At 44.8% G+C, this 7,157-nt stretch overlaps 1 pseudogene; it reads left to right on the forward strand.

Moving 5' to 3' along the window:
* Window positions 1-243: 243 nt before the first annotated feature.
* LOC120105359 lies at window positions 244-901 on the forward strand (annotated as a pseudogene).
* Window positions 902-7,157: the final 6,256 nt, after the last annotated feature.

Below are 7,157 nucleotides of genomic sequence, written 5' to 3' on the forward strand. Positions count from 1 at the left end.
TCCAGGAGGACTTGCTTTTATTACCTCACTGGAAGACTTATCAGAGAAAGAACAAGAATTTACTTTCAGAAGAAGGAGTCTCTCTCGCCAAATGAGAGGGATAACCTTATCCGAGAGTACATCTCTCTTTCTCGTGCCGAAAGAGTCCTCAGAACTCTATAGATTGCTGAAAGTCTTTCTGAAGAGGGGAGACAGAGCCTCTATACCTATTTTTTAGGAATAGGATTAGAAGGCTATAAAGTAGCCTTTTGTTTGTGCATCTTTCTTTCTCCATGCTTTCCGTTGGTCAACAACCAACCATAGCTCTCTATAATTCTTCACTTACTACTCGTACAGGAAGGAGTCTTTTTCTGTCTGGATGGTTTTTTTTTTCAAAAAATAATGCCTCAACTTGATAAATTCACATATTTTACACAATTTTTATGGTCATGCCTTATCCTCTTTACTTTTTATATTCCTATATGCCATGATGGAGATGGAGTACTTGGAATCAGCAGAATTCTCAAACTACGGAACCAACTGCATTCGCACCGAGGGAACAAGATCGGGAGCAACGATCCTAAGACTTTGGAAGATATCTCGAGAAAAGGTTTTTGCACCGGTGTTTCCTATATGTACTCCAGTTTATTCGAAGTATCCCAATGGTGTAAGACCGTCGACTATTTGGGAAAAAGGAGGAAAATCACTTTGATCTCTTGTTTCGGAGAAATAAGTGGCTCATGAGGAATGGAAAGAAACATTCTCTATTTGATCTCGAAGTCCTCATATAACACTTCTTCCAGTCGGATCACTTGTAGGAATGACATAATGCTCATCCATGTTCCACACGGCCAAGGAAGCATCGTTTTTTAATCTAATGAAACCCGGAAGAGATTCTTTCTCGAGGAATGGAAGGCACTACAAGAAAGATAGACTCCTTTTCAAATCGCCCCGCGGTGTTGAAAGGTTCCGGATTATAAATCTTTCCATTTTCTTTTTCCATTAGAAGGAGCTTGTACATGTTCGGCAGTACCACCTGTTCATAGTATGAAAGGTTCTTAAGTTAGTTGAGTCCTTGTTCCTCAATTGATTGACCGCAATAATACCTAGCTGCCATCGGGCTCGCAGATGTAAGTTGGTTTTTGTGAACTGCCCGAACAGCATAAGCAAGATGGGAAAGCATGGTTTTTGGGCTATTTTATCCCTTCTTCCGGCGGTTTACGAAAGATCGCTCACTCGGTGCAGTACCTCATCGACGTTCATGCTGTACTTCGAGTTGCACTCCGCTGGTCACCTCAAAATCCTACATAGCCGAGCCGTAAACTAGTTTACGGAATGCGCTAGTCACTACCCTTTATATACGTAAGGGGAATCAACTATATCCCTATACCAATGGTTGGGAAATTACTCAAATTTGTGATATAGCTTATCACTCATACGAATTCTCGCGTCGCCTAAGTCCTCCTCCCAGATCATTTCTTCGAAGTTAATAAGGTCGAGAATGACCTGCGAAGACAGGCGTTGTTCTTTTTCAAACTATCCATGAGTCTCTTAGCACCTCTCGGACACACGGATGATGATACCTGAGAAGGACCACCACTTGACCATAAGCAAGGAGCGTAGCCCATGACTGTTACCTGACTTATTAGTTTCTGACCAAGAACTAGTTCAAAATTGGTGATTCCAGTATGCTTGGAGAATTTATAGGTTTCAAAAGAATGCAGATGATATCGTCAAGAAGAGTAAGACTTTGAAACAATTTCATTACATTTTGGTCGGTCTTTTGAGCCCTCAATTAACATAAAGCCTTCCTAACTAAGCTAAGCGGAGCTCTTGCCCTGTCATATTGTTCGGTCCTCCCTTCTCTAACACTGCGCTAATAAAGCACGGGGCTATTAAGATGTAGAATATGTCCCCTACACTCTTTCAATCTCTTAAGATTTGGAATCTCAGCCATACTCCCCATCCTCCATTGAATTTGGTCTATCTTTTGATTCTGGTCATTTTTTCTCCATCATACAAGACCCGTGCCACTTTCACCTGTAGTTGCAGCAGCCGTTTTGCTTTATTTTACGGAAGAAGGAGCGAAAGCCACTCGACTGTAAGGAGAGGAGCGAAAAGCCGCTTTTTCAAGCTTCCCATTTGCTGATCAAGTGAGTGAGGTCGAAAGACTTCCCAGGTCGGGGGGTTTATCTGGACATCTAATCCATGCAGGTATGCCAAATGACTTTCTCTTTATAACGAGGAAGGGAAATGGAATTTATAGGAAGAAACCTCTGTGATGTGGTATAAGATGGCCAATTGCATTAAAAGAGTGGCTAAAGATGTTTTTGGAGAATCTAAGGGTTAAAATCACTCACATAAAGAAAGTTGGTGGTGGAACCAACCAAGATGTATGTCGTCCGACCCAACCTCAGACTCTTTCTTCCCGACCTATTTGACTTTTTGGCCGCAGTTATTTAGGTGGTATCCCGAGATTGAAGAGATCGAATTCCTCCCGGGAACACACGAAACAAAGATATGAACTGGGTAAATGGAAATGGAAAAGAGATGTTTCCAATTCCTCAAAATAAGAAGCTTTTTCTACATCCATATGATCTACTAAAGTAGGTATTGCCCATATAATGAAAGCAGATCTTGGTCCATGGAGTCCCAAGAAGGTAGGAACTCCAACCTGTCCGATGCTTCTTCGACCAAATACGATATAAAAGTGGGACCTGCACTATGAGCAAGCTGTGCGAAAAACCGCTTCTTTTTTCCGGTTCCGGAACTTGGTCGAAATGGGGTTCTACCGGGAAACCATGGATTTTTTAGTTTTCGCCATTGGTTACTGGTCGAGCCACTGGAATGGAATGAGATAGGAATCTCTGGAGATCTTTCCTCTCCACTTACTCGTAACAGGCTTTCCCTCTGTAGAAGACTTCTTCCTAATGGCATAATTGTCCTATTTTTTCCTCAATCTTCAAAGAAGCCCTACTTCAATGAAAGCTCCTTCTCCTTTAGGATAGGATCGTCGTTGGTCCTTCTTTCACTAAGAATCTCATGATCTCACCATTTTCTAGTAGTTCGCGCGAACGCGCGAGGGACTATCCTATCTATCGCTTGCGCTTGCTTTTTCACTCCCCTTTCAATAAGCCCCAACGGTCTCTCTCTTCTATAAAGCGAAGCAAAGCGCATGGCGCTGAAGTGAAGAAAGCTCAATAAACACACACGAACACGATGCAGGGCATAGCAACAATGAGACCGCTGATCATATAAAAAGATATGCTGGACCTTTCTCGATGCTTTTGGGTGACTCACCAACCGATCCAGCAGTGATCGATGACAGAATGGTACGAACAAATCAAAAAGTCATTGGATTTTTGAGTTCTCCATTGACTTCTCTCTTTACCCACCAAAGGCCTTAGCATATGTTCCGTCATGGGTGTGCACCTCCTTCCGGGGCAGGAGCCGACCTCCTACTCTCTTATTATGCATTTATTAGCTTAGCGGGTGGATCGACAAGATCAATGGCTACTGGACTATCGGGCTCTGCCTTCGCTGCTGGATTAACGCTAAGGGATGCTAGAACAGGCAAGGAATGCGGGTGGGAAGGTAAGGGAGTCCCTTACTTCTGGGGTTTATCCGTTCGCTGAGCTCCTTGCTACCCGAGAATGAAAGAAGAATGGAATGAGGGATCGCTACCACTCAATCTCTTTCTCCCTACCTCCGCTGCTTTACCTTGCTTCCCTTGCTGCCTGATAGAATGGTATTGGACTAGTAACTGACAGAAAGCATTCCATTCCCGTCTATCCCCGATCAAACCTCCCTCTCTGCTTGTGATGTCCCTTTTCGTTCGTTCTCTCCCCAACCTGCACTGCCTTTCTTTCGTTTGCTGCCTAACTGAGAAAGGAAAGAAAGATCTCGCGGAAGAGCATACTCGATCGCTCCTCGCTCATCTCTTCCGGGTGGTGGGTGGGGTAGGTAAATTGTGTGATGGCCTTTGGCCCTCTGGCAACTTGTTTCATTTTTCCAAAGATGGAATTGTTACCGGCATACGCGTAGGAGCGAACAAGAAGAGTTGTCACAAGGAGTTCCTCTTTCAACACAAGAAGCTGTAAAGAGTAGTTAAGTTACTCCTCTTCGATTCACCGAGTCGGCAACGGGAGAATAGCTCTCACAAAGAGACTGAAAGGGGATAAGAGGACAAGTGGACTTGTAACGAAGAGTTCCTCAGTTGATACAAGAAAGAGTGCAGTCCAGCGCTTCGGCTTAGGGGTAAGAGCCCTCAAAGAAGCAGTCAACGGTAAGCAGCTCAGTCCACGGATCCGGTCTCGGCTAAGCGATTAACAGATTAGGGTTGGTTACCAGTCTTCGATTAACAAACTCGGGAAAGGGAAAGTGACACCATAGCCCTAACCTCTTGTTTAATAGCTTCTTTCAGTAGTGCTCAACACCAAGGGGCTGCTTTTCTGTCGCTTCTTTCAAAGTGCACTGAACTGGCAAAGAGAATGAATGTAGGCAGCGGGTGTACTCGAGCTCGGTAAGCCAAGAAAGAAGGTAGGTGGGCTAAGAGCATCAGGCTAGAGCGCGCTAAGCTAAGAGCATAAGTCTATGTAACGCTAGGAGCATCACTCTCTAGCTAGGAGCTTTCTTTCCTTCTTCCCTTTGTTAGCAGTTACGGTTTCAGTTCAGTCTACGGTCTCCCCACCGGCAGTCGGATATCAATAATCACTTACCCTGCGTTAGTAGAGTGAGGAGTGAACGGACTCAAATAGAGTTGTCAGGAGGGGCTCCGGCTTATACATTAGGCATGAGAATCGCAATACGCAATATCAGCACAAAACAACTGCTCTATTGTTTTGGATCGATACTTCCCACCAAGAATCGTAGTTAGTAGTTCTTTCTTGGAACTCAAATGATCCTTTCATCAAGGTGCAGCTACTCGGTCGGGACCCGTACCAGCTTTCTTCCTCTTGACAACCCGAATCAGTAACCTACGAATTCATTAACCCCACCTATCGATGAAGAAATTGGATTGGAGAGGACCACCTGCTAGTAGCGGATCAGACAGATTGGTATGGAATGTCCGACTCCTGCCTAAGCTTTCCAATCCACCAATCCCATCTTTGAGGTAGGCCCTGGGATCACTGATGAGTCGAATGAGCCCCTCCTTTCCGATCCACATGCCGCTACAAGACCCCAGTAAACCACCCTTAGCCAAAAAACACAAAAGACAAACAAAAAGAAAATCCCAAAAAAGGGAGGCTGGAGGTGTACAGTATTTTGAAGAACATAATGGAACCATTATGTGAAATGCATTCAAACTCCTTATTTGTGCTCTGATCTCTGACTGTTGTCACCATGCATGCAGCTTTCTTTTGGTTTCGTATACCTTGACATACATGCTTTTAACCTGACAGCTGACTACCAGCACCGCCAGCTTTTCTGTCTGACCGCTTCCAAGCTTTATAGTCCACAGTTCACAGTGATCATCAGGCTCATTGTATGATTGTCCACAGGTCTTTTCCTTCTCTTGTTTTTGGTGACCTACAAGATGACAAGCTCAGTCAAATCAGGTGTAGGTAGAAGGATGACTGTTGGGAACTCAAGCCATTCTCTGCCTTCCCTTTGCCTGCTTTTGCCTATTCCTTCCAGGTGGTTGGAAACAATGGGGCTTCCCTCTCTCTGACCTAGCTTCCTCTTCGGATGAGTACTCCGCTTCACCAAGAGGGTTCTGTTCACACAGCAGTAGGAAGTTTGTAAAGTAAGTCAATGTACTGCGTATTGGCATAGAAATGTTCAACAGAGAGATAGAAAGCTGACAAAAAGGTCCATTGCGAGGAAGAGCCCCGAAACAGGACCTAAGCAAAGGAGTGCCATTAGAGGGTCGACGTTTGCGGAGCACAAGATTCATCAATGCTTTGACGGATTAAAATAGACCATAAACTGGATATGGGTTCGCTTGTTGAGGAAGGCTCCTGTTCCTGTTAGGGAGAGGGTGTCGAAGCGAAGTTCTCTGTTTTGAGGCATAGTGCCCATTATGCATTTCACGCTCTCTCGCTTCAGTGGACGGGAGTGCCTTTCGGTTCAAGGTGAGGAAGCGCTCTAGGCAGCTTGATCCTCTATCATCAAGTAGCCCCCACCCGATCAGATCCCTGATCAAGCCTTTTCTCTTCCTTCGACTTTGAGACGAGAAGACTCCTCTTTCTTCACGAAAGCTGCCAATCAAGTCCGAATCCAGATCTTGATCCTGAGGGAGTACTGACAACACAGGCTATGGCAGATTCAGTAGAAAAGGCCTATCCTAATCCAATTGGATTAGGGTTTGAGAACTTCCCCCTCGTGGAAGGGTGCTTCTTCTCTCAGGGATTCCCTCTTTTTGCTCAGGCTTTCCTATGGAGATCTGGGGTTTCCCATCAGTGAGAGTGAACCAAGCTGGGCACAAGAGACAAGAAATTAGGGTCCAATCAGTCAAGACGAGCAGATAGAGCAAGTGAGACTGAGAACACGGACGTGGACCAATCACATGGATTCTTTTGAGCCCTACCGTTTGACAACTCTCTCTCATTATGTAATGGAATCTCTTCTGAGAGGTGATCCCTTCGAAAAAGGGAGCTCAAAAGTCAATGAGAATCTCGATGGAGCTTGACCGGTCAGACAAAAACACAAGCTTTCTCCACTTTGGAGCCGTGAAAAGCCCCCAGTTTGAGACCTTGAGTAGGGCAATTCAGCCAGAGAAAGAAGGGATTGACTGAATGAGTCAAAGGTTTGGAAGACCTCGCCCAAAAGGAGAGTCTCTGCCTTTCTCATCGTTCTCTTGACAAGTCATGACTACGTGATAGAGACGCAACCAGCCCATCTAAAGATCCTTTGCATGGAATTGAAGGTCCTATGACTAGGGCCAAGACTAAGAGGATGAAACAAGCTTTGGAAAGCCTGATCATAAAAATCAAAGGAAAAGAAGACCAACGTGAGATAGAGGCTGCACCTAATTGGGTCACTTCCATACAATTGGGTGAAGATGCTTTGAGTCCAACCTGAAGACAACACTTTGGAAAGTCCAAATCACATGACAAGAAGCATTCATGGGAAGGCCAACTTTCCTATTGTATTTGGATTTTCGTGCATACTTTTGGGGTGATATTTCAGATGATGTTTTGTATTCCCCAAGTCACATTCAGACTTTCTTGTAGTTC

This window comes from Phoenix dactylifera, unplaced genomic scaffold, assembly GCF_009389715.1.
Source record: "Phoenix dactylifera cultivar Barhee BC4 unplaced genomic scaffold, palm_55x_up_171113_PBpolish2nd_filt_p 000267F, whole genome shotgun sequence".
Taxonomy (NCBI): Eukaryota; Viridiplantae; Streptophyta; class Magnoliopsida; order Arecales; family Arecaceae; genus Phoenix; species Phoenix dactylifera.